The 14,231-nt window shown below is 43.4% G+C and overlaps 2 non-coding genes and 1 pseudogene across 2 annotated transcripts; all 3 read left to right on the top strand.

The window, feature by feature from the left end:
• Positions 1-404: 404 nt before the first annotated feature.
• LOC117148991 lies at positions 405-2,399 on the top strand. The gene has a single exon (XR_004459991.1). It is a non-coding gene; the product is annotated as a small subunit ribosomal RNA (ribosomal RNA).
• Positions 2,400-3,085: 686 nt separating this feature from the next.
• Positions 3,086-3,264, top strand: LOC117148970. Its single transcript, XR_004459971.1, has one exon. It is a non-coding gene; the product is annotated as a 5.8S ribosomal RNA (ribosomal RNA).
• A 394-nt stretch (positions 3,265-3,658) lies between these two features.
• Positions 3,659-13,024, top strand: LOC117148957 (annotated as a pseudogene).
• Positions 13,025-14,231: the final 1,207 nt, after the last annotated feature.

Below are 14,231 nucleotides of genomic sequence, written 5' to 3'. Positions count from 1 at the left end.
TTAATATTTATATTGGTTAAACAAAAATTGTACATGTGTGGATACAATAATTATGTATGTTGGAAATAAAATGATATTTTATAATGAAATATGTATGTATAAAAAGATAAAATTATAGAAATATATATATTACAATAATTAGATGAAATTCTTGTTATATTGGTAAAACAAGTATAAATTAAAAATGAAAATATGGATTACGAATGCTATATAAAAATGGCCGTAATCGAATGGATTTTTTTACTTATATATTTAAAATTTTACCCAAAGGCGAAATATTGAATTTTATTCAATATAATAAAAATCATGGAATTATATAAAGTGAAAAATCTATATATCTATATATCTATTATATTGCTTATTTCGATTCAAAATATATGAATGGAATATGAAGGAAAAACATTATTCTGGTTGATCCTGCCAGTAGTTATATGCTTGTCTCAAAGATTAAGCCATGCATGTCTAAGTACACACGAATTAAAAGTGAAACCGCAAAAGGCTCATTATATCAGTTATGGTTCCTTAGATCGTTAACAGTTACTTGGATAACTGTGGTAATTCTAGAGCTAATACATGCAATTAAAACATGAACCTTATGGGACATGTGCTTTTATTAGGCTAAAACCAAGCGATCGCAAGATCGTTATATTGGTTGAACTCTAGATAACATGCAGATCGTATGGTCTTGTACCGACGACAGATCTTTCAAATGTCTGCCCTATCAACTTTTGATGGTAGTATCTAGGACTACCATGGTTGCAACGGGTAACGGGGAATCAGGGTTCGATTCCGGAGAGGGAGCCTGAGAAACGGCTACCACATCTAAGGAAGGCAGCAGGCGCGTAAATTACCCACTCCCAGCTCGGGGAGGTAGTGACGAAAAATAACAATACAGGACTCATATCCGAGGCCCTGTAATTGGAATGAGTACACTTTAAATCCTTTAACAAGGACCAATTGGAGGGCAAGTCTGGTGCCAGCAGCCGCGGTAATTCCAGCTCCAATAGCGTATATTAAAGTTGTTGCGGTTAAAACGTTCGTAGTTGAACTTGTGCTTCATACGGGTAGTACAACTTACAATTGTGGTTAGTACTATACCTTTATGTATGTAAGCGTATTACCGGTGGAGTTCTTATATGTGATTAAATACTTGTATTTTTTCATATGTTCCTCCTATTTAAAAACCTGCACTAGTGCTCTTAAACGAGTGTTATTGTGGGCCGGTACTATTACTTTGAACAAATTAGAGTGCTTAAAGCAGGCTTCAAATGCCTGAATATTCTGTGCATGGGATAATGAAATAAGACCTCTGTTCTGCTTTCATTGGTTTTCAGATCAAGAGGTAATGATTAATAGAAGCAGTTTGGGGGCATTAGTATTACGACGCGAGAGGTGAAATTCTTGGACCGTCGTAAGACTAACTTAAGCGAAAGCATTTGCCAAAGATGTTTTCATTAATCAAGAACGAAAGTTAGAGGTTCGAAGGCGATCAGATACCGCCCTAGTTCTAACCATAAACGATGCCAGCTAGCAATTGGGTGTAGCTACTTTTATGGCTCTCTCAGTCGCTTCCCGGGAAACCAAAGCTTTTGGGCTCCGGGGGAAGTATGGTTGCAAAGCTGAAACTTAAAGGAATTGACGGAAGGGCACCACCAGGAGTGGAGCCTGCGGCTTAATTTGACTCAACACGGGAAAACTTACCAGGTCCGAACATAAGTGTGTAAGACAGATTGATAGCTCTTTCTCGAATCTATGGGTGGTGGTGCATGGCCGTTCTTAGTTCGTGGAGTGATTTGTCTGGTTAATTCCGATAACGAACGAGACTCAAATATATTAAATAGATATCTTCAGGATTATGGTGCTGAAGCTTATGTAGCCTTCATTCATGGTGGCAGTAAAATGTTTATTGTGTTTGAATGTGTTTATGTAAGTGGAGCCGTACCTGTTGGTTTGTCCCATTATAAGGACACTAGCTTCTTAAATGGACAAATTGCGTCTAGCAATAATGAGATTGAGCAATAACAGGTCTGTGATGCCCTTAGATGTCCTGGGCTGCACGCGCGCTACAATGAAAGTATCAACGTGTATTTCCTAGACCGAGAGGTCCGGGTAAACCGCTGAACCACTTTCATGCTTGGGATTGTGAACTGAAACTGTTCACATGAACTTGGAATTCCCAGTAAGTGTGAGTCATTAACTCGCATTGATTACGTCCCTGCCCTTTGTACACACCGCCCGTCGCTACTACCGATTGAATTATTTAGTGAGGTCTCCGGACGTGATCACTGTGACGCCTTGCGTGTTACGGTTGTTTCGCAAAAGTTGACCGAACTTGATTATTTAGAGGAAGTAAAAGTCGTAACAAGGTTTCCGTAGGTGAACCTGCGGAAGGATCATTATTGTATAATATCCTTATCGTTAATAAACATTTGTTATAATACAAATAAATACAATTTACCAAAATAAAAATATTACAAAATGATTCCACGGAATCAAAAGTTAAAGTCAAAATAAAATGAAGATGGCTTTTATTTTATATGTGGGGCTTGGCAACCTCATAAAAAGACTTTAACATTATTAATGTTGTTGTGCGTATTTGTGGCAGTACCTACTACAACAATGGCGTTTCCTATAAAAACAAATTCTCGAAAATGGAAATCGAAGAAACTGAACAAAATTTGAAAGTAGAAGTCGAATTAAAATTAAAATAATTTTGAATGTGGTATTCAAAATAAGTGTGTGTGTATATGGACCATAATATACACGCGTTGCGAATATGTATTGTTCATCTATGTTATGAGCATACGTTGGCTAATGCAACAACCTAAAATATACAATGTTTGTACCTGTCATCCATCAGGTTAATGTTTTATATAAATTTTGCAGTATGTGTCACCCAAAATAGCAAACCATAACCAGATTTTTATGATACATAATGCTTATATGAAACTAAGACATATCGCAACATTTATTTTTAGGTATAAAAATAAATTTATTGAAGGAATTGATATATGCCAGTAAAATGGTGTATTTTTAATTTCTTTCAATAAAAACAATATTGATATTATATAAAAATGAATTATAAAACTCTAAGCGGTGGATCACTCGGCTCATGGGTCGATGAAGAACGCAGCAAACTGTGCGTCATCGTGTGAACTGCAGGACACATGAACATCGACATTTTGAACGCATATCGCAGTCCATGCTGTTATGTACTTTAATTAATTTTATAGTGCTGCTTGGACTACATATGGTTGAGGGTTGTAAGACTATGCTAATTAAGTTGTTTATAAATTTTTTATAAGCATATGGTATATTATTGGATTAAATAATGATTTTATTCATAATATTAAAAAAGAAATGAAAAACATTATCTCACATTTGAATGTGAAAAACGAAGAGAAATATTTTCTTTTTCAATCAAATAATACTGAGAAATGTCTAGCATAAAAAATTGAAATATTTTTCATCTAGAATTGTCTCTTATTAATGATTCGGAAAAAGAAAAATCTTGGTTTTGTTATTATTCTTCGTTGGTTCGTTAAATGGATAAAAAATAACTTTGCTTACAAGAACTATTGGAACTATTTATAACGAATTTAATTGATTGTTTTATCATTTATATATAAAGAATTTATGGCAAAAATAGTTATATATACAACCTCAACTCATATGGGACTACCCCCTGAATTTAAGCATATTAATTAGGGGAGGAAAAGAAACTAACAAGGATTTTCTTAGTAGCGGCGAGCGAAAAGAAAACAGTTCAGCACTAAGTCACTTTGTCTATATGGCAAATGTGAGATGCAGTGTATGGAGCGTCAATATTCTAGTATGAGAAATTAATGATTTAAGTCCTTCTTAAATGAGGCCATTTACCCATAGAGGGTGCCAGGCCCGTATAACGTTAATGATTACTAGATGATGTTTCCAAAGAGTCGTGTTGCTTGATAGTGCAGCACTAAGTGGGTGGTAAACTCCATCTAAAACTAAATATAACCATGAGACCGATAGTAAACAAGTACCGTGAGGGAAAGTTGAAAAGAACTCTGAATAGAGAGTTAAACAGTACGTGAAACTGCTTAGAGGTTAAGCCCGATGAACCTGAATATCCGTTATGGAAAATTCATCATTAAAATTGTAATATTTAAATAATATTATTAAGAATAATGTGCATTTTTTCCATATAAGGACATTGTAATCTATTAGCATATCCCAAATTTATCATAAAATATAACTTATAGTTTATTCCAATTAAATTGCTTGCATTTTAACACAGAATAAATGTTATTAATTTGATAAAGTGCTGATAGATTTATATTATTACAGAGCGTTAATTTTTCGGAATTATATAATGGCATAATTATCATTGATTTTTGTGTTTATTATATGCTCTTGTATGATTAACAATGCGAAAGATTCAGGATACCTTCGGGACCCGTCTTGAAACACGGACCAAGGAGTCTAACATATGTGCAAGTTATTGGGATGTAAACCTAATAGCGTAATTAACTTGACTAATAATGGGATTAGTTTTTTAGCTATTTATAGCTAATTAACACAATCCCGGGGCGTTCTATATAGTTATGTATAATGTATATTTATATTATTTATGCCTCTAACTGGAACGTACCTTGAGCATATATGCTGTGACCCGAAAGATGGTGAACTATACTTGATCAGGTTGAAGTCAGGGGAAACCCTGATGGAAGACCGAAACAGTTCTGACGTGCAAATCGATTGTCAGAATTGAGTATAGGGGCGAAAGACCAATCGAACCATCTAGTAGCTGGTTCCTTCCGAAGTTTCCCTCAGGATAGCTGGTGCATTTTAATATTATATAAAATAATCTTATCTGGTAAAGCGAATGATTAGAGGCCTTAGGGTCGAAACGATCTTAACCTATTCTCAAACTTTAAATGGGTAAGAACCTTAACTTTCTTGATATGAAGTTCAAGGTTATGATATAATGTGCCCAGTGGGCCACTTTTGGTAAGCAGAACTGGCGCTGTGGGATGAACCAAACGTAATGTTACGGTGCCCAAATTAACAACTCATGCAGATACCATGAAAGGCGTTGGTTGCTTAAAACAGCAGGACGGTGATCATGGAAGTCGAAATCCGCTAAGGAGTGTGTAACAACTCACCTGCCGAAGCAACTAGCCCTTAAAATGGATGGCGCTTAAGTTGTATACCTATACATTACCGCTAAAGTAGATGATTTATATTACTTGTGATATAAATTTTGAAACTTTAGTGAGTAGGAAGGTACAATGGTATGCGTAGAAGTGTTTGGCGTAAGCCTGCATGGAGCTGCCATTGGTACAGATCTTGGTGGTAGTAGCAAATAATCGAATGAGACCTTGGAGGACTGAAGTGGAGAAGGGTTTCGTGTGAACAGTGGTTGATCACGAGTTAGTCGGTCCTAAGTTCAAGGCGAAAGCCGAAAATTTTCAAGTAAAACAAAAATGCCTAACTATATAAACAAAGCGAATATAATACACTTGAATAATTTTGAACGAAAGGGAATACGGTTCCAATTCCGTAACCTGTTGAGTATCCGTTTGTTATTAAATATGGGCCTCGTGCTCATCCTGGCAACAGGAACGACCATAAAGAAGCCGTCGAGAGATATCGGAAGAGTTTTCTTTTCTGTTTTATAGCCGTACTACCATGGAAGTCTTTCGCAGAGAGATATGGTAGATGGGCTAGAAGAGCATGACATATACTGTTGTGTCGATATTTTCTCCTCGGACCTTGAAAATTTATGGTGGGGACACGCAAACTTCTCAACAGGCCGTACCAATATCCGCAGCTGGTCTCCAAGGTGAAGAGTCTCTAGTCGATAGAATAATGTAGGTAAGGGAAGTCGGCAAATTAGATCCGTAACTTCGGGATAAGGATTGGCTCTGAAGATTGAGATAGTCGGGCTTGATTGGGAAACAATAACATGGTTTATGTGCTCGTTCTGGGTAAATAGAGTTTCTAGCATTTATGTTAGTTACTTGTTCCCCGGATAGTTTAGTTACGTAGCCAATTGTGGAACTTTCTTGCTAAAATTTTTAAGAATACTATTTGGGTTAAACCAATTAGTTCTTATCAATTATAACGATTATCAATTAACAATCAATTCAGAACTGGCACGGACTTGGGGAATCCGACTGTCTAATTAAAACAAAGCATTGTGATGGCCCTAGCGGGTGTTGACACAATGTGATTTCTGCCCAGTGCTCTGAATGTCAAAGTGAAGAAATTCAAGTAAGCGCGGGTCAACGGCGGGAGTAACTATGACTCTCTTAAGGTAGCCAAATGCCTCGTCATCTAATTAGTGACGCGCATGAATGGATTAACGACGGACGTGTTTTCGTTGCGCTCGTGTACAGATTGCGAATAACTAAGTTTTCCTTGTTGGAAAGTAATTAAATCGGTGATTTAGTGCTCCGCGGAAGTCGAGTGAAAATTGTCGAGTGTTAAAAACAAGCGGTTTGGAAATTATTAACAATAAACTATTGGAAATTTTCCACTCCGCACGTGCTGCGAGGCGAGCTTACGAGTAAGTTTTTCGAGTAAGCTTTTTGAGCAGCTGTCAAAAAGCTTATTGGTGGCAGTCACTGCTAGGGTTTGTGTCTAGGGACAGTTTAGTGCTACCAGACGCTACCGATAGGTGGAGCTCTAGAGCATCTACCTTTTGTCAGTGAGCAAACGAGCATACGGTTGCTGGCGTCGACGGTAGGAGGAGCCACCATCGGAGTTATGCCGACCGAGAGCGACAGCAGCGCGAGTGCCTTGAGCGGATGTAGTGCCTCGAGGAAATCCAGACGAGGCAGGCGCAGAAGCCATCTGGCCTCTAAGAGCTCGGCGCCGACGCAGGCGAAATTGGTTGCCCTGGCGTCGAATGGAGTGCCAGAACCCGTTGGTGTACTTGAGGAGGCGTTTTCGTCGCTGGAGGACGCCCGGGCGGCTACGGCAAACGCTGCCATCGATGCTGCCCCCCCAACGCTGCTGCCACCGCTGTTGATCCTACTGCTGCCCCTGCTGCCGACCACACTGCTGCCTCCGCCGTTTCCACTGCTGCTAAAATTGTTGCCACCACTGCCACCGCCGCTACCGCTGCCGCCCGTGCTGGGCAAGCAGCCATGATGGCAGAGCTGTCGGCCACCCAGCGCATGGTGAGAAGCAGCTTCCGCAGCCTAGGAGAAGTGGACACGGAAGAGCTCTCGTATGCTATCAGCCGCTACGATGAGCTGGTGCTGGCGTTAATGCTCCGGTGTGGAGAACTGGAGACGCGGCTCGCTATGCCGCCACCGCCGCCGCCGTCGTCGAATCCGTTAAAGAATACGGCCGCCAATGCTCCCCAGATGCCACAGGTTGCACCCATCGCTGCCCCGCGGACCACCAAGGTTCGCGAGACGTGGTCAGCGGTGGTGAAGTGCGACGACCCTGCGCTATCGGGGAAAGCTATAGCGGAAAAGGTGCGAACGATGGTTGCACCCTCCCTCGGAGTCAGAGTACATGAGGTACGTGAGCTCCGTCGAGGTGGTGGTGCGATCATTCGTACTCCTTCAGTTGGAGAGCTGCAGAAGGTGGTAGCATCAAAGAGGTTCGCTGAAGTTGGGCTAAATGTGGCACGGAATGCGGCCGAGAAGCCGAAGGTCGTCGTCTATGACGTCGACACAGCTATCGGCCCTGAGGAATTCATGCAGGAGCTGCATGGAAATAACTTCGACAGCGATATGACTATGTCCCAATTTAAGAAGTCCGTGCACCTGGTGACCAAGGCGTGGTCGGTAACCGACGGCGCCACAGTAAATGTAACGCTAGAGGTAGACGACCGCGCGATGGCGAAGCTTGATGTAGGTCGTGTCTACATCAAGTGGTTCTCATTCCGATGCCGAGCACAGGTCCGCACATACGCCTGCCACAGATGCGTGGGTTTCGACCACAAGGTCAGCGAATGCCGGCAGAAGGACAATGTCTGCCGCCAGTGCGGGCAACAAGGCCACACCGCGGCAAAGTGCCAAAACCCGGTGGACTGCCGGAACTGCCGTCACAGAGGGCAACCCTCGGGGCATTACATGCTCTCGAACGTGTGCCCGATATACGGGGCGTTGCTGGCGAGGGTGCAAGCTAGACATTAATGTTTAGCTTCATCCAAGCGAACTGTGGCCGAGGCAGAGCTGCGACCATCGAGCTCGGAGTCCGACTCAGGAGATCGGAGTCTATGTTCGCGCTGGTGCAGGAGCCGTATCTCGGCGGGGACGGAATGGATGTGCTGCCTGAAGGAATGAGAATTTTCACCGATCGGCGAGGGAAGGCAGCCATCCTAGTAGATCAACAGGAAGCCATCTGTATGCCAGTGGAGACCCTCACCACGGATTATGGCGTATGTCTGGTCGTTAAAGGGAGCTTTGGCTCAATCTTCCTTTGCGCCGCATACTGCCAGTTCGATGCACCTCTGGAACCGTACCTCCGGTACATGGATGCGGTCCTGCTGCAGGCCAGCAGAACCCCCGCAATCCTGGGCCTCGACGCGAATGCAGTGTCCCCCATGTGGCTTAGCAAACTCTCTCGTCATGCCGAGGGGCAAGCTAACTACAGACGGGGTGAGCTGCTGTCAGAGTGGATGCTGGAGGCAAGAGTCGCCGCCCTAAACCAGTCAACAGAGGTGTACACGTTCGATAATCACAGAGCTACTAGCGATATCGACGTGACAATCGTCAATGAGGCAGCATCTATGTGGGCCACATATGAGTGGAGAGTGGACGAGTGGGAATTGAGTGACCACAACATCATTACTGTTGTGGCCGAACCAACTACCGCGCGCGCAGTTGAGAGCATAGCTCCTGTGCCGTCCTGGAACTTCTCCAATGCACGTTGGCGATTGTTCAAGGAGGAAATGGTGAGTAGAGCAGCCGAACTTCCGGAAAACTTCTCAGAGTCGCCGTTGGACCAGCAAGTTTCGACCCTGCGCAGTATAGTACATAATGTATGTGATATTGCGCTGGGAAGAAAGTCAATTCGATCGCCCAACAGGAGAGCACGTTGGTGGACTGCCGACCTCTGCGCTGCAAGGCGCGAAGTCCGGAGACTTCGTCGCCTACTCCAAGATGGAAGGCGTCGTGATGACGGTGCCGCTATAGAGCGTGTAGTGGTCGAGCTGAGGCGGGCCTCAGCAAACTACAAGAAGCTCATTGGGAGGGCGAAAATGGATGACTGGAAACGCTTCGTGGGAGATCATGCCGACGACCCATGGGGGCGCGTCTACAAGATTTGCCGAGGCCGCAGAAAGTGCACGGAGATTGGGTGCCTCCGCGTGAATGGCGAGCTCATCACTGATTGGGGTGACTGTGCACGAGTGCTCCTCCGCAATTTCTTCCCAGTTGCGGAGTCCGAAGCACCGACTGCCATCGCGGAGGAAGTCCCACCGGCCCTCGAAGAATTCGAGGTTGATGCATGTGTTGCCCGGTTGAAGAGCAGGCGCTCTCCCGGCTTGGACGGCATCAATGGCACTATCTGCAAGGCAGTCTGGCGCGCCATACCCGAGCACCTAGCATCGTTGTTTTCCCGATGCATCCGATTAGGATACTTTCCCGCTGAGTGGAAGTGCCCACGAGTTGTCTCGCTGCTCAAAGGGCCAGATAAGGACAAGTGTGAGCCCTCCTCATATAGAGGAATATGCTTGCTGCCAGTCTTTGGTAAGGTGCTCGAGGCCATCATGGTGAATCGTGTGAGAGAAGTTCTTCCGGAAGGCTGCAGATGGCAGTTTGGATTTCGCCAAGGACGATGTGTGGAGGATGCTTGGAGACACGTGAAGAGCAGTGTTTGTGCCAGCCCGGCGCAATACGTGCTCGGCACATTCGTGGACTTCAAAGGAGCATTCGACAACGTCGAATGGAGTGCTGCACTCCGCCGACTAGCAGACTTGGGATGCCGGGAGATGGGCTTGTGGCAGAGCTTTTTCTCCGGCCGAAGAGCAGTGATCCGAAGCAGTTCCGGTACTGTGGAAGTACCGGTAACTAGAGGCTGCCCGCAGGGGTCAATCAGTGGCCCATTTATCTGGGACATTCTGATGGATGTACTGCTTCAGCGTCTCCAGCCGTATTGCCAGCTGAGTGCATACGCTGATGACTTGCTGCTTCTCGTCGAGGGAAATTCCCGAGCTATGCTAGAGGAAAAAGGAGCACAGCTGATGTCCATCGTAGAAGCGTGGGGAGCGGAAGTTGGCGTTGCCGTCTCGACCAGCAAGACGGTAATAATGCTGCTAAAGGTGCCTTGAGACGTGCGCCTACGGTGAGGTTTGCTGGAGCGAACCTTCCGTATGTGCGTAGCTGTCGGTACCTTGGCATCACGGTCAGTGAAGGAATGAAATTCCTCACGCACATAGCTTCGCTTCGCCAGCGGATGACCGGAGTCGTTGGAGCATTGGCGCGTGTGCTTCGAGCCGACTGGGGCTTCAGTCCTCGAGCCAGGCGGACCATATATGACGGACTCATGGCACCTTGTGTGCTGTTTGGTGCCCCGGTATGGTATGACACCGCCGAGCAAGTAGCCGCCCGGAGACGACTAGCCTCCTGCCAGAGGCTAATCCTGCTTGGATGCCTTTCGGTATGCCGAACAGTGTCCACAGTGGCACTGCAGGTACTTGGTGGAGCTCCCCCGCTTGACTTGGCTGCTAAGTTTTTAGCGGTCAAATACAAGCTGAAGCGTGGATACCCGCTGGAGGAGAACGACTGGCTATATGACGAGGACACTACGTGTCTAAGCTGGAAGCAGAGGAAGACTCGCCTAGAAGAGTGCTTACTGCAGAGTTGGCAGAACAGATGGGATGATGACAGCGAACCAGGACGGGTGACGCATAAATTCATCCCATATGTCACTCTCGCCTATCGGGATCCAAGATTTGGATTCTCGATGAGGACGTCTTACCTGCTGACAGGTCACGGGTCGTTTAACGCATTTTTGCAAGGGAGAGCCCTCAGCGATACCACTGCTTGCGCTTGTGGAGATCCATATGAGGACTGGATGCACATATTGTGCGCTTGCCCCCTATATGCAGATTTGCGGAACCTCGATGGACTTGGAGTGCAGCGCCTTGGCGAAAACTGGACCTTCGATAGAATCCTGGAAGATCAACAGAGGACTCAACGGCTGGCAGTGTTTGCGGACGAAGTGTTCCGTAGGAGGAGGGGTGTTTAGCCCAACAACTTCGCCGTGTGGTTAGCGGGCGAGAATACTTCCACAGTCCGCTATTGCTTGTCGTAAGAGGCGACTAATATAGCCATAGGTCCCTCTAACCCTGCTTGTCGGAGCAAAAGGAGGAGGCCCACCGAGCCTCTCTTTCGGTACCACGGGTTGTGCAGCTATCCAAGACTGCACATTGAGGTAGGCCCCCTGGTGGGAGTATCGTGGTGGCTGTGGTTGGTACCCATATCGCGGGTAGAGCCTTCGTGTTCGACGTTTGAGTTACGGTGCTAGTTGCGCAAAACTCGGGTGCTGTGACCCAGAGATCAGTAGAGATTTTAGGTAGATCTCGCTCCTCAGCAAGGGGGAGTGCTTGCCCGGCAAGCAAGTACTCGAATTGCTACCGGGGTGGTCGCTATGTACATAGCTATAGCTTCTAGTCCGGGACGCTTGTCTGGCGTATCCAGACACATACACCATGTTGATACATGCACCACTTGTGGGTGTTCAGGGTGTCGTGGTTGTAATCCCTTCAGTGTGGAACACGCCACGTAAAACAAGTTCGGAGAGATCTGAAAAGTCGTCGTTGTCCCTATCTACTATCTAGCGAAACCACAGCCAAGGGAACGGGCTTGGAATAATTAGCGGGGAAAGAAGACCCTTTTGAGCTTGACTCTAATCTGGCAGTGTAAGGAGACATAAGAGGTGTAGAATAAGTGGGAGATATTAGACCTCGGTTTGGTATCGTCAATGAAATACCACTACTCTTATTGTTTCCTTACTTACTTGATTAAATGGAACGTGTATCATTTCCTAGCCATTATACGGATATATTTATTATATCTTATGGTATTGGGTTTTGATGCAAGCTTCTTGATCAAAGTATCACGAGTTTGTTATATAATCGCAAACAAATTCTTTAATAAAACGATGCATTTATGTATTTTGATTTGAAAATTTGGTATAACTCCAATTACTCAGGTATGATCCAATTCAAGGACATTGCCAGGTAGGGAGTTTGACTGGGGCGGTACATCTCTCAAATAATAACGGAGGTGTCCCAAGGCCAGCTCAGTGCGGACAGAAACCACACATAGAGCAAAAGGGCAAATGCTGACTTGATCTCGGTGTTCAGTACACACAGGGACAGCAAAAGCTCGGCCTATCGATCCTTTTGGTTTAAAGAGTTTTTAACAAGAGGTGTCAGAAAAGTTACCATAGGGATAACTGGCTTGTGGCGGCCAAGCGTTCATAGCGACGTCGCTTTTTGATCCTTCGATGTCGGCTCTTCCTATCATTGTGAAGCAAAATTCACCAAGCGTTGGATTGTTCACCCATGCAAGGGAACGTGAGCTGGGTTTAGACCGTCGTGAGACAGGTTAGTTTTACCCTACTAATGACAAAACGTTGTTGCGACAGCATTCCTGCGTAGTACGAGAGGAACCGCAGGTACGGACCAATGGCACAATACTTGTTCGAGCGAACAGTGGTATGACGCTACGTCCGTTGGATTATGCCTGAACGCCTCTAAGGTCGTATCCGTGCTGGACTGCAATGATAAATAAGGGGCAATTTGCATTGTATGGCTTCTAAACCATTTAAAGTTTATAATTATTTTATAAACGACAATGGATGTGATGCCAATGTAATTTGTAACATAGTAAATTAGGAGGATCTTCGATCACCTGATGCCGCGCTAGTTACATATAAAAGCATTATTTAATACAATGACAAAGCCTAGAATCAATTGTAAACGACTTTTGTAACAGGCAAGGTGTTGTAAGTGGTTGAGCAGCTGCCATACTGCGATCCACTGAAGCTTATCCTTTGCTTGATGATTCGATAAATAAATGATTTTTCCTGTAGCCAAACAAACACCTCGTCATCAATTTAGTGACGCATATGATATTGTCCCTATCATATAATTTTTGATATAAAGACTTTAAAGAATTTATCAAGTTGCCAAATACCTCGTCATCAATTTAGTGACGCATATGATATTGTCCCTATCATATAATTAATATAAAGACTTAATGAATTGTGTCAAGTTGCCAAAACACCTCGTCATCAATTTAGTGACGCATATGATATTGTCCCTATCATATAATTTTTGATATAAAAACTTTAAAGAATTGTATCAAGTTGCCAAATACCTCGTCATCAATTTAGTGACGCATATGATATTGTCCCTATCATATAATTAATATAAAGACTTTAATGAATTGTGTCAAGTTGCCAAACACCTCTCATCAATTTAGTGACGCATATGATATTGTCCCTATCATATAATTTGATATAAAGACTTTAAAGAATTTTCAAGTTGCCAAATACCTCGTCATCAATTTAGTGACGCATATGATATTGTCCCTATCATATAATTTTTATATAAAAACTTTAAAGAATTGTATCAAGTTGCCAAAAACCTCGTCATCAATTTAGTGACGCATATGATATTGTCCTATCATATAATTTTTGATATAAAAACTTTAATAGAATTGTATTCAATGTTGCCAAATACCTCGTCATCAATTTAGTGACGCATATGATATTGTCTCCTATCATATAATTAATATAAAGACTTTAATGAATTGTGTCAAGTGCCAAACACCTCGTCATCAATTTAGTGACGCATATGATATTGTCCCTATCATATAATTTTGATATAAAACTTTAAAGAATTGTATCAAGTTGCCAAATACCTCGTCATCAATTTAGTGACGCATATGATATTGTCCTCTATCATATAATTAATATAAAGACTTAATGAATTGTGTCAATCCAAAACCTCGTCATCAATTATGACGCATATGATATTGTCCCTATCATATAATTTTGATATAAAGATTTAAAGAATCATCAAGTTGCCAAATACCTCGTCATCAATTTAGTGACGCATATGATATTGTCTCTATCATATAATTAATATAAAGACTTTAATGATTTGTGTCACGTTGCCAAACACCTCGTCATCAATTTAGTGACGCATATGATATTGTCCCTATCATATAATTAATATAAAGACTTTTTAAAGAATTGTATCAAGTTGCCAA

Source organism: Drosophila mauritiana, chromosome X (assembly GCF_004382145.1).
Source record: "Drosophila mauritiana strain mau12 chromosome X, ASM438214v1, whole genome shotgun sequence".
Lineage (NCBI taxonomy): Eukaryota > Metazoa > Arthropoda > Insecta > Diptera > Drosophilidae > Drosophila > Drosophila mauritiana.
The sequence above is the reverse complement of the archived record's forward strand: the minus strand, read 5'-3'. Positions and strand labels throughout refer to the sequence as shown.